This window comes from Pinus tabuliformis, chromosome 7 (assembly GCF_031772625.1).
Source record: "Pinus tabuliformis cultivar Carrire ecotype Pingquan chromosome 7, CPIR1, whole genome shotgun sequence".
In the NCBI taxonomy this organism is placed as follows: Eukaryota; Viridiplantae; Streptophyta; class Pinopsida; order Pinales; family Pinaceae; genus Pinus; species Pinus tabuliformis.
Genome location: NC_142293.1, coordinates 1,922,083,415 through 1,922,111,206, shown reverse-complemented (window position 1 = coordinate 1,922,111,206; position 27,792 = coordinate 1,922,083,415).

The following is a 27,792-nucleotide window of genomic DNA, read 5'->3' as shown; positions in this document are numbered from 1 at the left end:
TAGAATAAATAAGAAAAGGATCAAAGACCGACTAGTACAAATCACAAGTCATCCAACACAAATGAAGATGAGACTACTGTTGTAGTCACAAATGATGATGTTTTGTTTACTGTTTCAGTAGAGGATGCATATTTATATACATCTAGAAGTAGCTTTGATTGGATCCTTGACTCTAGGGCATCTCACCATGTAACCCCATGCAAAAATAGTTTTGTTGTATATAATATTGGTGATTATGCTAGAGTGCATTTGGGGGAATAATCACTTTTGCAGTATTGTTGGAGTGGGAGATGTCCAGATCAAGATGGATGGACAAGATATATTGTCGAAACATGTTAGGAATGTACCAGAAATGTGCATGAGATTGATCTTTATGGGACGGTTGGATGATGAAGGTTATTCCATAAGATTTGGAAAAGGTGGTTGGAAAATTAGCAAAGGAGCATTGGTCATAGCTAGAGGACCCAAGACAAGAACATTATATACATTTAGGACGATGATAACAAAATCATATTTGGTTTCTGTCACAAAAGAAGGAAATTTAGCAGATTTGTGGCATAAGCGCTTGGGTCACATGAGCGAGAAGGGATTAAAAATCCTTGTTGATGAAAATTTATTGCCAATTTTGAAATCCTATAATATTCATATTTGTGAGCACTGTATACATGGTAGACAAAGAAAGGTTTCATTCCTTAGAGGTGGCCATGACAGAAAGAAAAAATTGTTAGAATTGATACTCTCAGATGTGTTTGGGCATGTTAACATCAAGTCATTAAGAGGAACATCATATTTTGTAACATTTATAGATGATGCATCCAGAAAATTTTGGGCCTACCCTATGAAAATTAAAAGTGAATTGTTTGAAATATTTCAAAAATTCCATGTTGTTGTTGAAAGGGAGGCTAACAAATTTCTCAAGTGCCTAAGAATAGATAATGGTGGAGAACATTTCCCAAATGCATTCAAGGAATATTGTAACAGGTTTGGCATAAAGCATGAGAAGACTATCCACGGTACTCCTCAACAAAATGGTGTTGTAGAAAGGATGAATCAAAGCGAGGTCAAGGCCTCTCCTATAATGTGAAGTGTGATTTCATTCTCCATTGTTAATGTATTTTTTTCTCAGATTTGGCTATTAGATGATATTGTGTTGTCTTTCCATTCTTATTTTTTCTTCTTTGTAAGCCGACTGTCTTGCATTATGTTTCCTATGATTAATGTTTTGCTGCACTATACTCCAACACATGTAAGATTGTTTGGATTTCTTATCATCATGTAAGATTCCTGATTTTATGACAAAATTCAAAACAAGCATTGCCATAAAAATAGAGAAGTGAGTCCACAAAAGGCATGCACAATTTTTTGGTGTGATGGAACTTGATAAATCCATAAATAAAAAAGGTTGAGCTCCAATAAAAACATATGGAGACAATTATAAAGCTCTTCATACTCAACTTATATACAAACCAACATAGATCCATCTTAAGTACAACAAAGCTCTTCATACTCAACTTATGTACAAACCAACATAGATCCAAGTACAAACCTAATATGAGCCGAGAGGGATCAAATTTCTTGAGGTGCAAACTTCTTTAGAGTGCAAAATATAATGTAGAATTGTATTTTTTAATGCTAAATAGACTATATATTCCTCCAAATAAACGTTTTAATCATTAAACATATTTTTTTATGATATATACATAATTTTTTTAAATGATATATAATATATACATAATTGACATCGAAATATTTTACATAACATGTAAATAGAGACATTTTATCACAAATGTTTTTTTTTATTAATGTATTTTTAAGTATATATCAATATTAATTTGTATTAAAATGTCGTATTATATATATATATATATATATATATATATATATATATATATATATATATATATATATATATATATATATATATATATATATATATATGAAGTCCCATGTAAATTAATTAAGATTGATATTCAAATAGTTTATTTAAATCCGTGGTTGAAATATTTTTGAAAAGTATAAGAATTAAACATCTTAGTGACATTTTTTTACTTCTAATTACTTTACAACATGTTCATTTTTTTATAGCTGATATTATTTTTCAATTAGGACATGATTTTTAATTTTTATTCTTATTTTAAAAGGGAAAACTTACACATCTCCTGGGCTTTGGAATGAGCCTCTGGACTCAATCACATGATTAACATAACTGTTAAAACTCAAAAATTGTAACTATCACTCTAATGCTAGCCTAATGATTATATCCATGTGAGTGTTGACTTTGATCCCAAGGTTTAAATCCTTTCTCGATAAACAATATAATGATATGTAAATATTGTATCAACCTAAAAAAAATGTTAAGGTATTAGAGAGTGCATGAAAAACTAAAAACACTTAACCAAAGTATTTTCTCAATAAACAATATAATCATATATAGATATTGTATCAACCTATAAAAAAATGTTCAAGTATTAAGGAGTGCAGAAAAAGCAAGAAAAAACCTAACCATAGTTAATTTAAAGAGAGAGATTCACACGGTTTGTTTTGTATTTTGTCATAATATCCGAGATGTTAGATGAGGATAAAAATTCCAAATAACCAACAGAACTCGACCGCCGTGGGGCTCGAACCCACGACCTGCTCCCTTGTATTTTGCTAAAAATACAAGGACCTCGAAGTAAAGAAATCTAGGTGACTCAAGTCTATGAACCGCAATGCTTGTTTCGTATTTTGCAAAAATACACGAGGATCTTGAGTTCAAGAAATCTAGATGGCTGGAACCCACGACCAACTCTTTCTCTGGATTTGTATTATGTGAAAATAAAGGATTTTGCACCTCTTGATATATGGGCAAACATGAAAAGCGCCCACAATGGGGCTCGAACCCACGACCGCATCCTTGATATATGGGCAAACATGAAAAGCGCCCACCGTGGGTGTCACGCCCCCAAGCCTACGGTGGTCTTTCAACCGTGCCGGCGAGGTGCGGCACCACTGAACACTTTCTTTTTAACAATACTCGTGCACATGGACTAGGCCTAATTCACTTGTCCTTACTTAGTTTGTGTTTCGCAACCAAGTAAAATGCATTTATCCTTTATACTTAATGAAGCCCATACTCATTCATTATCCATATGCAATTAACCAAGAACAATAACAATTGCACACAAGTATAAAGGGAGGGGAAACTCCCGGAAAGTCTGCCCAACAATATATAATAATCAGTCTTTCTTTCAATAATACAATACAAGTGTGCTTGACAGACTTCAAGCCAACACTTAGAATAATTTACAATCAAGGCAAAGACAGCCTTTACAATACATGTGCTAACTTCTACGGTAGGAGGGTGCTCACCCGAGACACCAAGAACTCCACCTCTAAGTCCTGCACAAAACTGCCCTTCGGAATTCACCCATACACGGCACTCCTTGCCAACCTTCAACCGAGACCAAACTGCGCACTCTCTAAGTCAAATGTGCATGAGATATGCGCATTAACTTTACCCCTTGTTCTTGTACAAAGGCTTGTGAGCGAATGTCGAATGCTCAAATGAACTCCTTTCATCTTTTATTTATATGCTTCAACGTATGAGTTAAGGGGGGGTGTGCAGCCCCATGGCCGACCCCCCATATCAACGCACATACGCCCATAACATGAGCAAATACAAGTCGGCTTGCCAATATGCAAGTCTCTCCAATTCGTGGTATAAAGCCTTTCGCTTCATCGCATAATTTTACTAAGTGTTCGTGTGCTCTCACATAACGTCACACTTTTTCATCGCACAAGTGTTGGATGATCGTCGCATAAGAGCGCCCGCCCGTCGCATCGTCCGCCGGCTCGTCGTGCACGGGGCGCCCGCCCGTCGCGTTAACCGCCTGCTCGTCGTGCACGCCTACCCGAGTCATGAAGGCCTTACATCCTCCTCCACCTGAAATCGTTGTCGTCCTCGACAACATACCATCTCGGTAGCCATCCACCAAGATCAATATCCATGATGTCGACTCCTCAATATAAGGCAAACATCCCTGCAACATATGTAGGACTCCATCTCCACCATGTCTCATCTTAGTAACCAACTGTTACTAAGATACTCCATACTAATGTATGTCAGATGTCCATGATCATCGACCACCCTGTCACAGTTCCCACATACTGCTCTCCACCATGGAAGGTTGATCCCTCCAACTCAAGCTACATGTCCACCGCAACAATGTGTCAAACTCCATCATTTCATCACCACCATGTGCAAAACTGCCCATGATATGTCAACAAGTGCTAACACACCCCAACCATGTGCCAACATCTCATCTCAACAATATGTCATATATTGGAAGTCATCTCAATCCATGATGATCAACCACCATGTCACAATCTCCACATGCTGTTCCATCGTGGAAGGCTGGTCCCTCCATCCAAGCTGCCTGCTTCCTGCAACATATCGTGTCGTCCTCATCATGTGTCGTCCCCATGTGAACTGCTGCCATGATACTCCAACATAATGCTAACACATCTTTGTACACTGATATCCCCCATGTCTGAACTAGTTGGGTAGCTAATCCAACCATCACGTCCAAACCATGAGAATGCACATCCTCATGCCACCATCAGTCGTTCCTCAAAGCATCCTGTCACATCCTGAACTTGATCAAGAATCCATCCATGTAAGTAAACCATGCTCAGGTCCATGAAGTAGTCCTCATCTCAACTGCAACATGTCATCCATGATGTTTGGTGTCAATGTGCTACACGAAGTCAGCCACATCTACTCCAACATCATCCATATGTGTACCTCTTCCATATGAAGAGACCATCTCATCAAACTCCAACTCTCGGTATGCCACATCCAAGTCCATGAAGCTACCTCCATCACATCGGCAATGTGTCATCCCTCAAGTCTCCATAGAAACAAGTATACACCTGTCTCATCTATCCATGTGCTGCCCATGATCATAGATCAATCAGCTCCCATGTGTCAAAAGGTAGTTGAGTCTCGGCTCAACTCATGCCCCAAGTGTTGCCACCAAGGTATCATCATCATTGTAACTCCATCACTCCAAAGTGTCTCATATCGATCCTCCACATCAAGTCACTCTTTCAAGTCACACCCATGCATGTACTTGAAAGTATGCACCTGCATCAAAGTCCCTGACCTCAGCTCCTCAATGCATCAAATCCTCTAAGTCCACCATGTATGAAGTCCCCACAAGTCACAACAAACTCATGTAATCATGAGCTCCATAAGTCGTCCCTAACCAACACTCTAGCAAGCATACTGTTATAGACATTTTTGTGCCTTACAGCATTGAGCATGAAATGTCCATAATCTAAGGGATCCAAAGTCCCTAAACATGTTGTTCCTACCCCTAGAGGAACAAGGCTAACAAACCACAGCAATTCATAGAAGTTCTCCACCAGAAACTGCTCAAAAACAAGTCAATTCAGGATCATTTCAGTGGCTACACTAGCTGTTTGCGCTGAATGTCAAAGCCAACACTGGCTACCTGCGTTGAATGTCAACTGGAACACTGGCTACCTGCGCTGAACGAGAATGGACAAGTGGCAGGCTCATTTCTCAAGGTGTCAAAACCCAGGAAGCTTCCTAAATGACACTTGCCTCAGGGAATTCGACTGGTGATGAGTAAGAGGTTCCAAATCTCCAAGTGGAAGCAAGAACCTCCAAGTGGACTCAAGAACTGACAGAGGGAGAGGACACTAGTCAGATCTCAAGCTGACTCATCCTCTCTCCAAACATCTATATATGGATCTCTCCTCCATGAGATCTAGAGGCTGGAATTTTGTTATTGCAAAGAATTGCTGTTGGTTTGAGATTGGAATCATTGGGTGCTTAATGCTTTGAAAGGGGTGAAGATAGGAATTCCATTTGCTGGGAAGGAGATGCTGGATTGGAGCCCTCTGGGTTGTATCTCTTCCTGAACCTTGTTATTCATCAATAAAGCTATCTTGGTTTCTCCTATATACTGGTGTATTCTTGATGTATGAATGTATTAGCATGTTTAGTTTATTTCTAATCCTAAACTAGTTATGAATGTGAATATCTGTCTTTGTGTAGTGTTCTTCTCTTGTCGCAAGTAGCTGTTCTCTTGTGATCTTGCAGGTTGAAGCTGGATAAGCAAGAAGGCAAGTAGCTGTGAACACCCAAAGAGAAGAGATACCGGATCGAGGGACAAACGGAAGACACCAGTAAGTCTATTGATCTCTCTTCTTTCACATTTCATAAAGGAAGTAACTAGAATAGATGTACTCGTTTGTTGCTAAGGCACTGTCACACCTTAGGTGGATAGGATCGTCCTTCATAGGCATTTTTCGCGCCAACAAATTGGCGACTCCGCTGGGGAGATTTGTTTAGTCATTTTATTTGTGTTTCTATCATTGTTTGCATCATAGACTTGATAGCAACAATCGAACTGCATCTTTCCCGGATGCAAAGTAGAAAGTTGCTGCTTTGATCTAGTCACTGGACTTGTCTATGATCTGAACAATAGATTCACAAATGATTTGATGATCCTTGTGATAGATCTTAGTACCCCCTCAAAGCACCCCTTTGATTGTACCTTGCTTGTTGCTTTTATTTGGCCTAAAACAGTGAATTAAATAGAAATCTGTGACCCAGAACCTGAGGGAAACGAGAGTTTCTCCTTCAGCGCAGACCCAGTGAAGGGATTCTGCATTTCAACGCAGGTCCCGTGAAGGCTACCTGCGCTGAATGTCAAAACCCCTGTGTTGAGGTTGCGCTGAACCAGTTTGTCCTTATGCAGCTGGGGTTCTCTGCTCTGTTTTGCCTTGTTTTGATCTCTGATTTTTGCAGCCTGTAACCAGCATAGGTGCCAGTCTGATAACTCCTTTTCTCTGCTTAGATTCCGCCTCCTTTTGTACAAAAAGACTGTGAGTGTTTTTATGTGTTTGTGGCGTCATTTACAGTTTTTCTTTGCATGAGTGAAATAGTCATCCTGTAGCCCTTGATTCAGATCTGTTGATTGTGATCTTAGAAGAGAGTTCATTGGCTGTTTGCAGATTGATTATACATTTACTTTTGCTTATTGGTTTGAATTTGTCTCTTTTAAGTGTCAAAACAAGTCTTCATTTCGAAAATCGTTAAGTGTTGTAATCTTCTACCCTCTCTGATTTCGAAAAAGCAAACTTGTTTGTATTTGTCATTTAAAAGCAAATTCAAAGTTGTACAAAAAGCTTTCTTTGTAGGCATCAATACTAAGAAAGCGGAAAACAAACACCTGAATTGTGCATTTTCATTTGATAAGTTTGCATGTTGGATTTAGGAAAAGTGCATTAGAGTGCGTTGATTGCTCTTTGAGAAAAGATGGTGTCTTTCTTTTCCCTTAGTAGCTAGGATTTTCAAAGTTGAAAAGATATAAAGCTTGTTTATCATCTTTAGACTGCATTTAGGAATTTTTATCATACATCTCGTGGTGAACCTTGAAAGGCAAACTTTAAAAAGATCAACCTAAAATAAATTGAATGAACTTAACAACGCTTTGCAACATAACGCACAACATAGAGGTCTAGGCTAGAGACGTGTTTTGGCGTCGTTAAGCCTGGTGACTGTCGATCTCGTGGATGGTGGGTGATTCCTCCTGAGGGACGATAGCGCCAGTACGGATTGTGCTCCCACGTACCGTCGTGTATATATTGGGAGACCCCTATAGGCATAAAACCTTTATCCTTAGGAAGCTGTGTCGGCCGCCCTACTGATCGCAATGCACTGAACACAGCATTCAGGAAGATCGACCGCCCGTACCCTAAAAAGTATTCTGCGGTTTTGCGAAAAGTTTGGCACACCCTCTGCCTAGAATTCCAGAGCAGTTCCTTTTGGCCTTTTTCAGACTCTATAACAGAAAAAGTGCATCCGAGCATTTGTCACTTCGGGCTCGTTAAAACATCGAAGGAGACTAGAGTCATCTTTAGCTTTTTCTCGACTCTTTAAAACTGAAAAAGCAAGTTGTGTCTAAAGCGTCGTTAAAATTTATTTTAAACGGAACAATCACCCCTATTCCTGCGTTGATCTTTAGGTTGAAAAAATGGAGCACACCAACCAAGGAATTCCCCTTGGTGGAAATCCTAGTCCCTTCTCCTCTTGGGGAGATGTTGGTGCGCCCCACATGGCCACATTGTCGCTTCCAGGACTGACAATTGGCCTGCAATTCTGGCTCTTTTCAACCAATGTCGTTCAGAACACCACCGTTCCTGAACAGTCGAGTCAACAGTTAGACTAGACCAGAGTTGCCGACCAGCCTTCTACTTCATCTAACTCTTCCTCTCCTCCTTCCTCTTCGCTTGACAGAATTGGTAAAACAAAAAACCAAGTTCCTAAGGAGAAGAAGGAAAAGAAGAAGAAAGAGAAGAAGAAGAAGGAGCCAAAGGCGACTGGGGGCAAACAAGTGTCGTCTGACAAAAATCCACACACAGCACTAACCAGGCCTAAATCGCCATGTGTCATATGCAAGGGAGACCACTTCCACAGAGATTGTCCCTGTATCCCTCAGATACTAAGGGACTGGTCTCCCCGTTTGCACAATTCGGTAGCGTCGACCTCTGATAGCCATGTTGACAGCTCACCGTCAACTAGTGAAAGTGAAGTCCCAGGACAGAGAGGGAAAGCTAAATTTCCCTGTAAACTGTGTGAAGGCGATCACGCCATCCACCGTTGTCCCTTCTTAGACGAGGCTAAAAGAGTTCTGGAAGATCGCCCGATTTTACGAGCGCAACTTCCTCCTGGATATCAAAAACTCCTGCCAAGTCCTTCACTAGTTGAGAACCCGGCTGGCCCGCCCAAGTGGTCAGCCGAAGCACCTATCATTGAAGATGAACCGTCTGGATCCATGCCTGATGAAAGTCAAAAGGTTGATACGGCAGTTGACCCGGTTTTTCCTTCAGAGGCTCTATCTTCGAATGATACCATCATAGAGGAGAATAAAGACGACACCGTCCAAATTCTCTTCATCAACACTGACTCTGATGAACAAGGGGGCAATGCCCCCATTCCTTTATCGCAGGAAGGAAGTTTGTCAGAGCGATATCCGGCCGTCTATTCGGTCCCACCACCAAGCAACCTGGTTGTGTCCTTTGATTGGAACCAACTAGGCAGACCCCGGTTGCCAGCAAGCATACCATTCAGAATTATCGTTCAAATATACAGAATGGTAATGGCTGGCACTATCATTGATGAGGGGGCATCTGTGAGTATCCTTTCCTCTATTGCTTGGAAAGCACTTGGCTCCCCAGCGTTGTTGCCTGAAATGAGAAATCTATCAGGCTTTGATAAAGGAACCAGTCGACCTTTAGGGATCCTCCCCAATGTGTCCATAACATTGAAAGGGAAGACCGTTGAAATGAACGTGATGGTCGTTCAAGGACCCTTGGATTATAACCTACTCCTTGGACGAGACTATATATATTGCATGGGAGCTATAGTCTCCTCACTCTTTAGAGTAATGTGTTTTCCGCATGAAGGAAGAGTGGTCAAGCTCATGGACCAACTTTCATTTCCCGGATCACGCATCGCAAATAGTCATATACCATCCCTAAATGGTCTATTCACGTAAGAAGTGTCTCAACCCACGGTCCGTCCTCCTGATGAGTGATGAGCCCCAATTTTTGGTACAATTTGGGCTCATTTGGCCTACTTGCTCTGCTCAAACCATTCATTTTTTATTGCTTATGCATTCATTTCTTGGTTTATTCATGTTGTTTGTAGGAAGAAGGGTAGGCATTCTATCCACGTGACTAATACATGATGATTTCAGGTTTTGGAATTAAAAGGGAGCAAAGACCACGAGAAAGGAGACAAGGAGACAGTGAGGTGGCACTGCTGGTTTTTTGGAGAGGATGTCCACGGTCTTGGGGACCTTCCTCGTGATTCCCACCATAGCTCCGAGCTCCAATCAGTCTCCCCACCGAGCTTAGAGGCAGCCAACTGTTCTACAGGAACAGCAATTATAACTGTTCTACAGGATCAACAGTTTAACCTTCAGTTGGACAGCCGAGCTCCACAAATCAAGGACACCTGTTGGATGATCATTTTGCATAAATACTGAGGTCGTAGCCTTGGATAGAAGCTTTTTGAAATTTTGTATTGCTCTTGTAATTTGGAAGTATGAGCTACAACTCGGTGTTTTGTTCCTTTTGTAAGCCAGTTTTGGCATGACATCAGATTTTCGTTTATGAATAAAGGCAGGCAGATTTTGATATCATTCTGAGTTTCTAAGGGAGCTATAGCTCTCAGGTTAGGGCCCAACCTGAGAGCAATAGATCTCCTCGGTGTTGTAATGTTGTTTGCATTTCATTCCAGCACTTTGAGTTTTTACTTTAACATGCAATTCGAATTTACAGTCTGTTAATTTAGTCTTTTTTCATGAGATTGAATAGGATTAGTTTATGGTGAATTTGTTTCCAGTTGCTTAGGTTAGAAGAGGGTCGTTATAATTTATTGGAGCTCCAGAAAAAGGTTGTTAGAGCTCACTGCCATCTCTGTTTAGGGATTGGGGTGCAGTCCATATCAACCACCAAAAAGAAACGCAGTTCTTCTCACTTCCATGCAAGCTGCAACATAGACATTTTCATTGAAGATCCATCCATGCACTTTTGATATTGAACCATACTTCTGCATTCCAGTCCCATGCACGAGTTTCTTTTCTTGGTTTTACATTGCTGTTCATAGGTTTAATGGCACAGTTGACATAGGTTAAAGAGTTCTCGTTTTTGGTGACATTCTTAGACAATTTGTTTCATCTACACTGCTCTACACCATTCCATTACCTTCCTCGACTTTTCAACCACACCTGAAGCCACTCAACCGACCTCTGATCAGCTCGTTTACCTTCCAAGCTCTCCCATTACTCACATAGCTCCATTTACTTAACCTTTCATGATCCCATCCTTCCAGCCATCAACCCACTGCATGCACTCTTTCTCCATCTGACTTCTCTGCTCCTGAGCCATCACCAGTTCCATCTCCATCTCACCTATCCTCCCACACCACTCCAACACTTCACCATCTCCCAAAACTTCCACGGTCAACATCCTATAGAATTGCACAGACTTCCTGTAGAAATCCCTGAGTTTCCTGTAGGATCCCCTGCAGACTTCCTGTAGAAGCCTGCAAACTCGGTTGTTGAGCATCCGAACGTGGTAGACTTCTGTGGACTGATGCTAGAGACCCTCTGGGACCTCCCCTAGCCATCCTGACCTTGCCCATGCTTTCCTTCCATTCCAACCGTTCCTGCACAACCAAATCCTAATCAAAAGCATCATCACAATAAATCCAACCACTTAATGAATAAATACAAAAACATGTCTTTTCAGATGCAAGTAGCTTAGATGCATGTATTTCAGTTCACTGCAAGTAATGGCATTATTGGTAGTGGTTTCATTCACAGTTTTGCATAGTAAGGGTCTAGCTAGTCAAATTAGGGTTTACTAGGGTTTCCATGCTTTGTTGGCTTTCAGTTTCCTTTTTGCAAAGTAGGCTAGCTTTCTTCGAGATAGCTTTCGTCCATCACTCATAAAGCTTCTTCTAAGAGCATATAGAAGCCCTAGGAGTTGTAGCATTATTGCTACAATACTGGAGCCCACCATCTTTTTGGCGCCGTTGCCGGGGAAGCGTCAGAGTATTAGTAATTGTTGCTTTTCTTCTACTTTCTTACTCTTGCCTTCTGCTAAGTAGTTTACTTCATTTCCATTCTGCAAAAGTAGCATAGACATTTCCTGCTTTCATAGATTAGCATTTCCTGCTTTCATAGATTAGCATTTCCTTTCTGCAAGCGTAAACTAGCATTTCCATTCTTGCAATTTCATTTGAGCAAAGTAGAATAGTTCTTTCCTGCTTTCAGTTTAATTCTGCATCTTTCATAGTTAGTTGTAGATCAACCTGTCTCAGTTTTGCAGGTACCAAAAGAAAAGCAAAGCAAAAACAATCAAAAGAAAAAGAAAGTCTTTTCCATTTCATGCCTCGTAGGAACCGAGATAGATCAGGCAAATTCCTACCAAACACCCCCACCACATCACTGAGTCACCCTTCTCTCTTCTTTGGTGACAGTGACCCAGAAGAACCTATAGGTGAACATCCTGAGATATACAAAGATCCTATAGTAGAAGAAGAGTTAGAGACCACTCCATCTGAAGCTATGGCTGACAATAGAAGAGAAGATGAGAGAATAGAAGGTGCCTTCCCCATCCGAGAGACCAATGGAGAGATGAAAATGAAGAACATTAGCCCCTCCGCCTTACCTCGATTCCATGGGCTGACCACTGAAGATCCGGATACCTTCCTGTTTGAGTTTGCTCTCCTTTGTAGAACCTATGACTATACTGAAGATGAGCAAAAGTTGAAACTTTTCCCTTCCACTCTTAAGGATGCAGCACTGTGCTGGTTCATGGGCTTACCTGGGAATAGTATCACCACTTGGGCTCAGATGCAGCAAGCTTTCAACACCAAGTACCGGGATTACTGTAGGTCCAAGGAAACAAAGGGGGAAATCTTTCGGATGTCCATGGGAAATGATGAGTCCTTAGAGGATTATGAGGAGAGGTTCCAACTAAACTATAAGCGGGCCAGGTGCACACTTGACCCTAAATCCCTCAAGTTGGTCCTGCTCCGAGGAGTCCCTGAAGACCTCTTAGATACCCTTCACATGTTAGCTGGGGGGACATTTACCAACTGCCTTATGAGGACATCAAGACTGTGTTTAGAAACCACTCCAGGGCAGCTCGGAAACGAGGTAGAGGAAACCACCTCTCAACTAGTGTCCCTTTCTCCAAACATGAGCTTGCAAATCAATTAGAAGATCTTAAGAGTGAGGTGAGACAGACCATTGCCATGCAGCTTGACACATTCAGGATTCAGCAAAAGAAAGAAGAAGCTGAGAGAGCCTTGGCTGTCTTCTGCCCTAGGTGCACAAGGAGACACCCTAAGAACGAATGTCCATTGCATTCGGTTGAAGTGTGTTTCGTTTGTGAGGAGGACCATCCCACAAATCAGTGTCCAACCTTACCTGGGTTTAAAGCCATGTACCAAGGGGCAGAAGCTCCCACTGAACCTCTCTATTACCTCAACCAAAGGAGGCCACAGGGATCTAGACCTTATCAGCAGGGGATGCAAGGGGCATCTCAAGCTTATCACAGCCCCAACCAATCGACTCCTATGCCTTCCTGGGGTCCCCCTGCTCATCCTTCATGGTCCATGCCTCCTCCATGGTCTTATCCACCTCAGTACCCCACTCAACCTACTTCTCATTCATATCACTCACATGCCCAGCCACAGCCTCAATGGAATGCACCTCAGTCGGGGTGGAGGCCCCAATACAACACTCCTCCTGCCATCTTGCCTCCACCACCAGTTCAACCTCAGCCATTACCTCCTGCTCCTCCAAGGCAACCTCAAATGCCTGCTCAACCGAACCCGAACCCCAACAATAGACAGGCCCAGCAGGTATACACTGGGGAAACCTCATGCCCTACCTATGATGTGGAGATCCAGGAGATCAATCTTCGATCTGGAAAGACTCTACCAGATCGCCAACCTCCTCCCCCAGAGGATGAGGAAGATAAACAAGAAAGTGAACCGAAGGTTATTCCACCCTTTCCTGAGAGACTAACAGCCACCACACAACCCAACCCAGAGGAGGATGAGCTTCTGGGTGAGCTCAAGCAGTTGTGTGTAAAAATACCACTTCTCCAAGCCATCAAGGATGTGCCAATATACAACAAACTGGTTAAGGAGAAGTGTTTCAAACACCCAGGTAGATGGAAGAAAGATGCCTCAACTATCAATGTCATAGGACAACTGTCTGACCTTATGTTAGGACAAGTCATCTGCCCAAAGTACCTAGATCCTGGAAGTCCTGTAGTAGATGTTCACATCAATGGCACCATTATACCTCACACCTTGATTGATCTGGGGGCTGCCATTAATGTGATGACCAGGGATACCATGCTTAAGCTTAATCTTCAGGGTTCCTTGAGGAAGACCTCGACAGTACTGCAATTAGCAGATCGCTCCACCGTGACTCCCGAAGGGATTGTGGAGGATGTCTTGGTCTCTATTGACTCTTGGGAATACCTTGCAGACTTCCTGGTTCTGCAACCAAAGGCCAAGCTTACTGGATATCCTCTCATTTTGGGAAGGCCTTGGTTAGCTACTGCAGATGCTTACATAAGTTGTCGTGCAGGAAACATGACCATCAAAAATGGTCCCATGTCCAAGCAGCTAGTCCTATACCCTCCTGCCCAACCCTCCTTAGAGCATGACTTACCACTCTGGTTGGAAGAAGGAGAGGAAGACGAGGTGTACTCAGCACCTCTGTGCACCTTAGATACCACTAGAAGAGACCCCCCAACCGAGGATGACTTGATCGAGACCTTGATCCAGAATCCACCTTCCAGTGCACTACCCTTAGAGAAATTGGTGGAGGATGCCCAAGCCAGCACCTTAGTGGATCTTTGTACAACCAACCCTGTTACTCCCAGAGTCAAGAATGTGGAGTTCGGCCCTGAGAAAGCATTGAAGATCAGCTCCTCCCTATCTCCTTCCCAGGAAAAGGAGCTGTGTAGTCTGTTGGCCAACCACCTAGATGTTTTTGCTTGGAGCTATAAGGAAATGAAAGGAGTCCATCCTTCGGTCTGTACCCATCATATATACATCAAAGAGGATTGTAAACCGGTTAGGCAACCTCAGAGGAGAATGAATCCAGCCCTTAAGGACATTGTCAAGGAAGAATTGCAAAAACTGTTGGATGCCGGGTTCATCTACCCCATCTCAGATAGTGAATGGGTGTCCCCTCTAGTATTGGTTCCCAAGAAAAATGGGAAATGGAGAATCTATGTGGACTACCGAGAATTGAACAAAGCTACCAAGAAGGACCATTTCCCTCTACCTTTCATAGATCAAGTGTTGGATGGACTGGCAGGAAAGAAGTTCTTCTCTTTCCTGGATGGGTTTAGCGGGTACAACCAAATCCAAATCAGCCCGGAAGACCAAGATAAGACCACCTTCACTTGTCCTTGGGGTACCTTTGCCTATTGAGTCCTTCCCTTTGGGCTATGCAATGCTCCTGCTACCTTTCAGAGAGCTGTCTTGAGCATCTTCTCGGAGCTGGTCCATGATGCGGTGGATATCTATATGGATGACTTTACTCCTTATGGGGCCAACTTCCAGGAAGCATTGTCCAACCTGGGAAAAGTCCTAACCAAATGCACTGAGATGAACTTGTCCCTTAGTCCTGAAAAATGTGAATTCCTAATGACTGAAGGGACCGTGCTAGGCCATACCATTTCTTGCCAAGGGTTGCAGGTGGATCCTAACAAAATTGCTCTCATCAAGAGGGTTCCACCTCCCCAAAAGGTAAGGGATGTCCGGAGTTTCTTGGGATTAGCAGGATACTACCGGAGATTCATTAAAGATTTCAGCAAGCTAGCCTCGCCATTGTTTGGCCTGTTGGCAAAAGATGTGGAGTTTAATTGGACTGACGATTGTCAGAGGGCTTTAAATGAATTGAAGGACAAGTTGGTGTCAGCCCCAATCCTGAGAGGTCCAAACTGGGCCCTACCTTTCCACATCCACATTGATGCCTCGAACAAGGCCATAGGTGCAGCTTTAGGACAAGTTGAGCAAAAACTTCCATATGCCATTTACTTTGTTAGCAAAAACTTGTCCAAAGCTGAGCTGAATTACACTGTAACCGAGAAAGAATTCTTGGCTGTGGTCCATGCATTGAACAAGTTCCGACATTATATTACTGGTTACCAGACCTTTGTACATACTGACCATGCTGCTATTAGATATTTAATGAATAAACCAGATGTGAATGCTCGTATTATTAGATGGTTACTTTTATTGCAGCAGTTTGATTTGACCATTGTTGACAAACCAGGTAGAGAAAATGTTGTTGCTGACTTTTTATCTAGATTGGATTTGTCTGCAGATGAGGATGGAACAGTGGATGACCAGATGCCCGATGAACATCTATTTTCTATTTCAATACTCTCTCCATGGTTTGCTGATATAGCAAACTATCTTGTTTCAGCACAGTTCCCTCCGCACCTATCTTCCAGAGAGAAGAGCAGAATCATCAGAAAAAGTGCCTTATTTACTTGGATCGGGGGCAATCTGTTCAAGCTTGGCCCCGATCAGATCTTAAGGCGTTGTGTAAGGGAGGAGGAAGTCTTTGATATCCTCCTCACTTGTCATGATGGGCCTTGTGGAGGACATTTTGCAGCAAAGAGAACTGCCTTCAAAATCCTGCAGGCAGGCTACTATTGGCCCACACTTCATCAAGATGTCAGAAGATATGTCAGTCAGTGTGACCAATGCCAAAGAATGGGGAAACCGACCCAAAGGGATGAGATGCCTCTCCAACCTCAAGTGACTCTTGAGCCATTTGAGAAGTGGGGCATGGACTTTGTGGGCCCAATCAACCCCTCTTCGAGGCAAAGGACTTACATCATTGTGTGTACTGACTATTTGACAAAGTGGGCAGAGACCAAAGCAATCAAAGCAGCAACAGAAGAAAAGGTGGCCGAGTTCCTAAGAGAAAACATCTTCTATAAGTTTGGCTATCCAAGAGAGCTGGTCACCGATCAAGGGAGCCAGTTCACCTCCAACCTGGTTGAAGATCTACTAGCCCATCACAAGATCAAGCATAGGACTTCCACCCCTTATCACCCTCAAGCAAATGGGCAGGTGGAAGTCACCAATAGAGCATTAGAAGGGATCTTGACTAAGGTGGTGAGCAGCAGCAGAAAGGACTGGGCAGATCGCCTGGTTGAAGCCACATGGGCTTACAACACCACCTGGAAGACCACCACCGGCTTCACACCGTATGAGCTGGTCTATGGGAAGAAAGCTTTGCTGTCCATTGAGTTTGAATACAACACTTTGAGGATGGCAGCTCAGCTGGACCTGGATCTCAGCCATGCACAACAAGAAAGGCTACTGCAGTTGAATGGCCTGGATGAGCACCGAATGCAGGCCCTCCTTCACTCAGAAGTGGTTCAACTTCAGAGAAAGGTGTGGCATGACCAACATCTTCATGACAAGCAATTTTAGTCGGGAGATTGGGCTTTGTTGTATGACTCCAGATACAAAGACTTCAAGGGGAAGCTGAGAACCAGATGGCTAGGGCCATATGCAGTGGAGAAATGCCATGACAATGGATCTGTCCTCATTCGAACCATTGATGAGGAAGCCATTCCCATGCTTGTCAATGGGCATCGATTGAAGATCTACAGGAGACCTCTCTCAAGACAAGAGTTCATCAAAACCGTGGAGAAATCTGTATTGGTCCTAGAGAGGGGTTCTGCCTCTGCTTTTGGCATACCCTGAGGGATATGAAAAAAAAAAGAAAAAAAAAAAAAAAAAATAATAAAGATCCTTGGGTGAAAACCTCTCTGAGGCACCCAAGGCAGGTGGTAGGGGTGAAAACCTCATTGAGGCGCCCCTATTGTCTTTTAAAAAAAAGGAGAAAAGGGTTGAAAAAGATCCTTGAGTGAAAACCTCTCTGAAGCGCTCAGGGCAGATGGCACGGGTGAAAACCTCTTTGAGGCGCCCCTGTTATCTTTAAAAAAAAAAAAGAAGAAAAAAAAAGGAAAAAACAATAAGCAAAATATGGTAAAATTGCATGCATGTTGCAGATGTTCTATGGAGAAGAGGAAGCCCTTCAACTCAAAGCCAAGGGTCCTTATCATGCTGTCAAGAGACCTCACCAGCACCTCCTCCAAGAGTACCCATGTTTTTTTCAAGGTATGTGCAATTTTATCATGGTTTGAGTCTTTCTACAGGAAGATGCAGTCTTTCTACAGGAAGGCGCAGATTTTCTACAGGAAAGTACAGACTTTCTACAGGAAGGCCGAACTTTCTACAGGAAGCTCTGTGTTCTACAGGAAACTTCCTGTAGAAGTTTGGGACGGCCCAGAATTCATCTTAAAAGGAGATTTAGCGACTACGGATTGGTTTGGATGCATGCAAGCCTCTGTTGGCACCCTTGCACATCGCGGTCACCTTGCTCCACCATCCTTGTCGACATGCAACTGAGTTCCCTGCACCAACAAAGCAGATCGATGAGTTCTCGCGGGAAAAGCCATTTTCAAAGTTAAACAAATGCTTGGATCTCATACAGCAGGCATCAAGAGCTCCGGGAACGTGATTGAAAGGCCAGATCCTCCGTCGTGCAGCATGCACCCAAGGAGGAAGAACTGTTACGAGACACCTCGCGGGAATCCTGTAACAGTTCAACCTGCTAGAGTGGATACCATTCACAGCACCGCCATCTGCAAGGAAACGCGGGCGCATGCAACCCAAGCATCCACTCCACCATCGGCAGCCTGTAACCACGAGCCTCCGGGTCTGTGTAAGTTCGCATGCAGCAGGTAGATCCACTCACCATCGTCCAAAGACTGGAAAAATCGTGTGCAGCCACGCAGGTAAGTGTCTCGACCCTTCCTTCCATCAAATCGCATGAATTTTACTTTGAATTGTTTGCATGGCGTAAAAGTGAATGGTTGAGCGGCCGTATGGCCAGTCGACTGGCCACGTCGGCTAGTTAAAGTGTAATTGGATGTTTGGGTGGCGGCCACGACAAAGAGAATGAGCGGCACGCACGTGAGAACACTCCCGTCGGAAACAATGAGTTTAGCAGGAAAAGGCGGCGGCAGATCTGTGGGAATGGATGCGGCAGCAAGTGAATACGCAGGCGAATGATGGATGACGTTGCCCAACGGTCCGACAGGGACAGCTCACCCCCCGCGCCAAGGATTGCGCCGATTCAAAATCTAATCGGCTAGATCATGCGCATGCATTTATCAACCACCACTTCAAACTCGGGTGGCTATTCTGATCTCCTCTGCACTTTGATACGCCGAGCTGTTGGCTACCAGAACGCCGGTGAAGCACACCTCGAGCGCGGGCCAACTACAGTCCTCCCCGAGAATTGCGCACTGCTCCTATAGGAACACAGTTTCTACAGGAACGCAGTTCTACAGGAACACAGTCTCTATAGGAACGCAGTCTTCTACAGGGACGCGGGTGCCTCACGGAAAAAAGGTGGCCAATTAAAGAGGTAACCCTGAACTCTTCATGCAACTGGTTAGTAAGAGTGGCAAGACCATCGTCCACAGTCTGGTCATAAAGATATTGGTGGAATTGTTGTTTGCTGTGCCTATGCTGTCGTTCTACAGGATGTCAGTATAAGTAGACTGTGTTGAATTTTGTGGATTATGTGCATGCTCTGTCTTAATAGACCAAATCTCTTTTGCATTTGCCACCTTTAATTAAAACAACCGTGTTCATCATGTCGGGTGGGTTTATAAGACGGGAACCCACTGATTCAACCAAATTAAGGGAAAACCCGGCAGTGGTAGAGCTCTTCACCAGAGCACAATGGATGCCTTTTTGTGATAAGCTGCAGGGTTACGATGATGAAGTGGCCGAAGAATTCTTGCAGGCTCTGAAACCTAAATCCCAAACACTGGCCACAGTGAACTTCAGAGGTCTAAGCCTCAAGCTCACCCCGGAACATATCAGTCGGATCACAGAACTTCCTATGGGTTTGTCGTGGGATAAGGAAGAAAGAAAGCTGAGCCAGCAGGCAAAGAAAGAATTCTTTCCACCTGAGGAAGAATTCTTGGAGGACAAAAATGGGGTGCGAAGAACGAGCCTATTGCCACCATGGAATGAAGTCAGTTTGCAAATCATGAAATATATCACTTGTGAAGGCCGTTTCAGCATCGTGTATGCATATCACTTTCGGCTGCTCACTGAATTGAGGCACCGAATTGATCTTCCTGTAGAACAAAAACTGAGCATCCCTTATTACCTACTGCAGTCTCTAATGGAGTGTGCCACAAAGCTGAAAGAGGGCATACCAGATCAGATAGCCCACCATGGGTTGATCAAGCTTCTTGTGGAGGATGTGCTGCACTCATATAAGGTCCCCCTCTCATGGGAATCCTTCCGGAATTTAACAAAAGATGGAGACATTAAAATGTTGATCGAAGAAACGGGTTCCTCCAGTAGTGAGGAACAAGAAGCAGTGGCCGAGGGACAGAGAGAAGAAGGCCAGAAGAGCCCGACCACAGTACAGAAGAGAGAACAAAGGAAGAAGCATAAGGAAAAGGAGGACAAAGAAAAAGGTGGCACACCTATCTTGTCAACAAGAGAAAATAGGATGAAGAGCAGAATGGACAAAGCTGAGGTGGTCCACGTCAGCCCAAGCACCTCAACAGCACTTGCAACCAAAGCAAAAAGCAAAACTCAGGCAGGCAAGCAAGCGGAGGTGGAGACACCTGTGTCTACAGGAAAGCAGAAACAGGCTTCTACAGGAAGCCCGAAAACAAAAACAAAGGCTTCTACAGGAAGCCCGAAAATCATTGAGCAACAGGCTTCTACAGGAAGCCCAAAAACAAAGACAAAGGCTTCTACAGGAAGCCCAAAAACGGAGACAAAGGCTTCTACAGGAAGCCCGAAATTGCAGAAACAGGCTTCTACGGGAAGCCCGAAGACAGAGACAAGGGCTTCTACAGGAAGCCCGAAATTGGAAAAAGGGGCTTCTACAGGAAGCCCGAAAGTCATTGAGAAACAGGCTCCTACAAGAAGCCCGAAGACTACCAAAGCAGTGGCTTCTACAGGAAGCCCGGGAGTGGCTAAAGCCGGGTCTTCTACAGGAAGCCCAAAATCGAGAAAGAAAGAATCTTCTACAGGAGGCCCGGAAGTGGGCAAAGCAGGGTCTTCTACAGGAAGCCCGAAATCTAAAAAGGAGGGGCCCTCTACAAGGAGCTCTGAGAGAGCAAAACGCAAGAAAGAGAAGGCTGGTATTCTAGAAAAGGAGGCAGCAGCGACGCTGGCCGCCCTCAGTACACCTCCAAAGCCGAAGGAGAAGAGAGAGAGGGAGACCCCTCTACCATCTGAAGCCAGGAGAAGCAAGAGGATAACCACGAGCAAGCCACAGCCTCCACCCAGCAGCCAAATCATTTTAGGGGATGTCCCTACTTCACCCAGTGCAAGAACCCCCGCTAAAACATCAGCCACCCCCGAGAAGGGAAGCCCAAAAATAACTTCCTGGACACGAAAAATAGGCCAATCGCCTTCCGAAGCCCGGCTCAAGGAAATAGAAAAGGGGGAAGAAGCACCACCTTCGTCACCACCAGGGGCAGCAAAGGCAGGGCCGCCAAAAACAAGAAAGGAAGAAGCGCCACCCTCGGCAGAAAAGGCAGGGCCACTAAAAACAAGAAAGGAAGAAGCGCCACCCTCGGCAGAAAAGGCAGGGCCACCAAAAACAGGAAAGGAAAATCATGCTCCGGGCTCTAGTTCTCGGCCAAAGACGAGGAGCCAGAGCAAAGTTGCTCAAGGATGAGCAAATAGTTTAGCTGGGGGGTGATGATGAGCCCCAATTTTTGGTACAATTTGGGCTCATTTGGCCTACTTGCTCTGCTCAAACCATTCATTTTTTATTTCTTATGCATTCATTTCTTGGTTTATTCGTGTTGTTTGTAGGAAGAAGGGTAGGCATTCTATCCACGTGAGTAATACATGATGATTTCAGGTTTTGGCATTAAAAGGGAGCAAAGACCACGAGAAAGGAGACAAGGAGACAGTGAGGTGGCACTGTTGGTTTTTAGGAGAGGATGTCCACGGTCTTGGGGACCTTCCTCGTGATTCCCACCATAGCTCCGAGCTCCAATCAATCTCCCCACCGAGCTTAGAGGCAGCCAACTGTTCTACAGGATCAGCAGTTTAACCTTCAGTTGGACAGCCGAGCTCCACAAATCAAGGACACCTGTTGGATGATCATTTTGCATAAATACTGAGGCCGTAGCCTTGGATAGAAGCTTTTTGAACTTTTGTATTGCTCTTGTAATTTGGAAGTACGAGCTACAGCTCGGTGTTTTGTTCCTTTTGTAAGCCAGTTTTGGCATGACATCAGATTTTCGTTTATGAATAAAGGCAGGCAGATTTTGATCTCATTCTGAGTTTCCAAGGGAGCTATAGCTCTCAGGTTAGGTCCCAACCTGAGAGCAATAGATCTCCTCGGTGTTGTAATGTTGTTTGCATTTCGTTCCAGCACTTTGAGTTTTTACTTTAACATGCAATTCGAATTTACAGTCTGTTAATTTAGTCTTTTTTCATGAGATTGAATAGGATTAGTTTATGGTGAATTTGTTTCCAGTTGCTTAGGTTAGAAGAGGGTTGTTATAATTTATTGGAGCTCCAGAAAAAGGTTGTTAGAGCTCACTGCCATCTCTGTTTAGGGATTGGGGTGCAGTCCATATCAACCACCAAAAAGAAACGCAGTTCTTCTCACTTCCATGCAAGCTGCAACATAGACATTTTCGTTGAATATCCATCCATGCACTTTTGATATTGAACCATACTTCTGCATTCCACTCCCATGCACGAGTTTCTTTTCTTGGTTTTACATTGCTGTTCATAGGTTTAATGGCATAGTTGACATAGGTTAAAGAGTTCTCGTTTTTGGTGACATTCTTAGACAATTTGTTTCATCTACACTGCTCTACACCATTCCATTACCTTCCTCGACTTTTCAACCACACTTGAAGCCACTCAACTGACCTCTGATCAGCTCGTTTACCTTCCAAGCTCTCCCATTACTCACATAGCTCCATTTACTTAACCTTTCATGATCCCATCCTTCCAACCATCAACCCACTGCATGCACTCTTTCTCCATCTGACTTCTCTGCTCCTGAGCCATCACTAGTTCCATCTCCATCTCACCTATCCTCCCACACCACTCCAACACTTCACCATCTCCCAAAACTTCCACGGTCAACATCCTGTAGAATTGCACAGACTTCCTGTAGAAATCCCTGAGTTTCCTGTAGGATCCCCTGCAGACTTCCTGTAGAAGCCTGCAAACTCGGTTGTTGAGCATCTGAACGTGGTAGACTTCTGTGGACTGATGCTAGAGACCCTCTGGGACCTCCCCTAGCCATCCTGACCTTGCCCATGCTTTCCTTCCATTCCAACCGCTCCTGCACAACCAAATCCTAATCAAAAGCATCATCACAATAAATCCAACCACTTAATGAAAAAATACAAAAACATGTCTTTTCAAATGCAAGTAGCTTAGATGCATGTATTTCAGTTCACTGCAAGTAATGGCATTATTGGTAGTGGTTTCATTCAGAGTTTTGCATAGTAAGGGTCTAGCTAGTCAAATTAGGGTTTACTAGGGTTTCCATGCTTTGTTGGCTTTCAGTTTCCTTTTTTCAAGTAGGCTAGCTTTCTTCGAGATAGCTTTCGTCCATCACTCATAAAGCTTCTTCTGAGAGCATATAGAAGTTGGCTTGAGCCCTAGCGGACTTGTGCCAGCTGACCAAGTGACAGCTGCGACAAGAGCTAGTACTTGTGCATACAGCACCGTCGCTTCCAAGTTTGTACGAACTACCAGGTTGATAAAATTAGAGATAAGAAGCTCCAGGAGTTGTAGCATTATTGCTACAATACTGGAGCCCACCAATGAGCGCGAGTAATCCGGGAGGATATGACTGGAACCCAGGGGGCATGCGTCCTGGCCTGCTTCGGCAGGGAAACTTCGGGTATAGAGTAGGTTTCCGCGGGAGAATATGACTAGTCTGTACCCCGTCCGTCTAGGAAGAGGGTTATTCTAGAATAAGATTCTTTTGTCAAAGTTATGTGAGTTGGCGGGCTACATCACTCACCTTTGTCTATTTCGGTAGACATTGCTGAGGAAGTTTTTTGTTTGAAGGATTAACGAGACAATCTTTGGGTAACCTGAAAGAGGTGAAGTCTCTCTCTTTAAAACAATTGTTTTGAAGGAAGAGAAGTAGAGGTAACCTTGAAATCGTACTTTATACCTGGGGGCATGCAAACCTTTTGGAGTGCAAGCAAAGAGCAGTTATTTATCTGTTTTTTGGGTTAGCCGTTTCCTAACTTGCATAAATAAAGGATGCGGAGCAAAGCTTTGTGAGATGAAGCTCCATAAAAATAGAATCTCAATGAGACACTCTTATCTTATGACTGGGTAATCGAGCAGTTTTAGCACAAAGTTCATGCTCGTTAAAAAATAAACGCAAGATCCGAGCAGTTTTAGCGCATAGTTCATGCTCGTTAAAAAATAAACATAAGATCGAGCAAATGTTTCCACCCGCGTTTAAGCTCGTTAAAAAATGAACTATCCTGGTAAATAACCACTGTGAATGTAATATCATCAGCCATTAAAGCCTTGGTCGTGTTTGCACCGTCACCTCCACTTTTCATTTGGCCGATCGTTCACCTCCATATGATTGTTTACCCATTTTGAGGAACAGCTGCGAAGAGTGATTTCACCTAGCCATCCTTGTGACACTGCCGTGATTGGAAAATTCCAACCTGTACCTGGAATCAGCTACTAACCCTGTTTATCACTCGTTCCTCAAAAGACGAGTCTTCTTTAAGCTCTTTTCAACTGACTCGTGAAATATGAAAAGATTGCCGAGTTTTGGCCTTCCAGCTCGATAAAGTGACCGGAAGAGCTATCCCTCCTCTAGATTTTAATCTTTTTTGACCTGAGGGATTATTGCACAAAAAGATTGAGCGCTTGTTTTATTCGGCTCGTTAAAACTATCGAAAACTCATCCCTTCTGTATTGTTTTATACTTTTTCGGACTTAAGGGATTAGATGACGAAAAAGGACTTTTGGAGTTAACTTTATGTACCTTTTCAGACTCTCTAAAAATGAAAAGGACCGAGTTATCCTTGTCGTTAGACTCGTTAAAATCATTAAATAGTGACAAACTTGTCTTTAGACGAGAACGAGTTTCACTATCGCTAGGCTCGTTAAAACGTAGCGATGGGCTTGCCCGAAGGGCAGGTTATAGAACAAGCATATGTTATCCTCCTCAAGCTTGACAAAAATAAAGAGGTACTGGTCAGCAATGACTGGGGAAAAATTGGGAGAAACTAAAGAAAACTTTGATGGTAGCAAGTCGCTCTTGAACATGACACTTTTCCTCCATACCACAATCGGGTTGGGTTGTTTCATTCACCGGTCACATCCATGGTCTCGCCATACCATCCATATTTGGGGTAATGCTACCAATCCATCGCATCAATGTCGCCATATGTTCAAGAGAAGTCGTTCAGAAAAGTCAACCGTGTCCCATCCACTACCATACATTATCCTTCATCCTTTCATGACCGCCACCCTGAATCATATGTCACAAATCGTTTTCACCTCCATTAAAATCATTAGCTCCGTTCCGTGTCACTGATGTGGGATTCATTAAGGCCCTCCTTTGACGGATCGCTTCTTGTCGACATCAGCTCATTATCCAAGAAGTTGATCTAGGAACAACCCCTTCAGTACTTTGAAGCTTGCATGCCTCAATGGCAAGTTTCTCACTTCCAGTGATAGGTATACATCAATGACCTTCGACCGAAAGATTTTGCGTGATGTTCGACGCCAAGTCCTTTTTTCACGTCACGTGAATTGTACTGCAGTACCTTGAGGGTCATTATCATTATCGGTGATTCCTCTCGCGCTTGTTAACGGTTTACATCTTTGACCGGTAATCAAGAGATGTCTTTCCATGTTCGACTTCAGAAAAATTCTCACATGGATCGACTTGTACCTAGAGTGAAGATCGAACGAGTTTGAAGACCCCAGATCTAGTTTCATCCATCCGGGCTGCGTTCAGGAAAAATAAAGACATTGATATGTACATCATTGCAGCAGATAATCATCCTACTCAAAGGATGATAATTTCATCAAAATTATCAGTCTACCATCAGACGATTGTTTGTTCTATGTACAGAAGAATGAATTTATAAAGCTGAGCATGGGAATGCCCGCCTCAGCTAGATCATGAAAGCAGTATGAAAAATAATGTATTGTATTGTATTGTATTACAGGTCTCCTCTCAGCATTGGATGAACTTTGGATCCCCCTGATAAAGCATTTCGCCCGATAAACAGCCTCATACTTTAGGGGGCAACTGTTATAGACATTTTTGTGCCTTACAACATTGAGCATGAAATGTCCATAATCTAAGGGATCCAAAGTCCCTAAACATGTTGTTCCTACCCCTAGAGGAACAAGGCTAACAAACCACAGTAATTTACAAAAGTTCTCCACCAGAAACTGCTCAAAAACAAGTCAATTCAGGATCATTTCAGTGGCTACACTAGCTGTTTGTGCTGAATGTCAAAGCCAACACTGGCTACCTGCGTTGAATGTCAACTAGAACACTGGCTACCTGCGCTGAACGAGAATGGACAAGTGGTAGGCTCATTTCTCAAGGTGTCAAAACCCAGGAAGCTTCCAAAATGACACTTGCCTCAGGGAATTCGACTGGTGATGAGTAAGAGGTTCCAAATCTCCAAGTGGAAGCAAGAACCTCCAAGTGGACTCAAGAACTGACAGAGGGAGAGGACACTAGTCAGGTCTCAAGCTGACTCATCCTCTCTCCAAACATCTATATATGGATCTCTTCTCCATGAGATCTAGAGGCTGGAATTTTGTTATTGCAAAGAATTGCTGTTGGTTTGAGATTGGAATCATTGGGTGCTTAATGCTTTGAAAGGGGTGAAGATAGGAATTCCATTTGCTGGGAAGGAGATGCTGGATTGGAGCCCTCTGGGTTGTATTTCTTCCTGAACCTTGTTATTCATCAATAAAGCTATCTTGGTTTCTCCTATATGCTGGTGTATTCTTGATGTATGAATGTATTAGCATGTTTAGTTTATTTCTAATCCTAAACTAGTTATGAATGTGAATATCTGTCTTTGTGTAGTGTTCTTCTCTTGTCGCAAGTAGCTGTTCTCTTGTGATCTTGCAGGTTGAAGCTGGATAAGCAAGAAGGCAAGTAGCTGTGAACACCCAAAGAGAAGAGAGACCGAATCGAGGGACAAACGGAAGACACCGGTAAGTCTATTGATCTCTCTTCTTTCACATTTCATAAAGGAAGTAACCAGAATAGCTGTACTCGTTTGTTGCTAAGGCACTGTCACACCTTAGGTGGATAAGATCGTCCTGCATAGGCATTTTTCCCCACAACACATACAAGTCTCGACCCAAAGGTCTCTGCAAGATGCCTCAGCTCTCCATGTAGTAGGAATGCTCCATAGTCTGCTCACAACTCCATCCAAGTCCATGGCTTTGTTGTACCAAAGTGCACAACTTCACCATCAGTTCATAAATAATATGTCACATCAGCAAATCCATCTGCACAACATTCCTGTCTTGGCACTCCTAATTGGATGTCCATGACACCTCTACAAGTGCTCCCACATAATGTCCTTGCATAAGACTGCCACGCTCCATGCCTCCAACCTGATGTCCATGCCCAAGTTGCCCATGTAGTCCAACCAAGTAGGCTCATCACAACAATCGGTCATCCTCACCCAAGTCTTCAATCTTTGGTTTAGTGAACTCGGCCACCCAACCATATCATCATGTCATGAGTCCCTCCATCATAGCTCCTCCACCAAGGTGTCCATCAAGACTATCTCTTGGTCTCGGCCATGAGAAGTCCACCTAAACATCATCATCACGAGTCCCTTCCATCATAGCTCCTCCACCAAAGTGTCCACCAAGACTACCTCTTGGTCTCGGCCATGAGAAGTCCACCCAAGAGTGTGCCCTTCAATCCGTCCATGAGTCATGCCGGGCACTTATCCATGTGGCTAAAGCATGACCCAATCATCCACAACGATCATCAAGTTCCACCCTTGTCAAGGGCCCTTGTACCTTCTACCATAAGGTCATGAGCAGCCCCAACAAGTCCTGCAACAATCAACAATCCTTGCTTC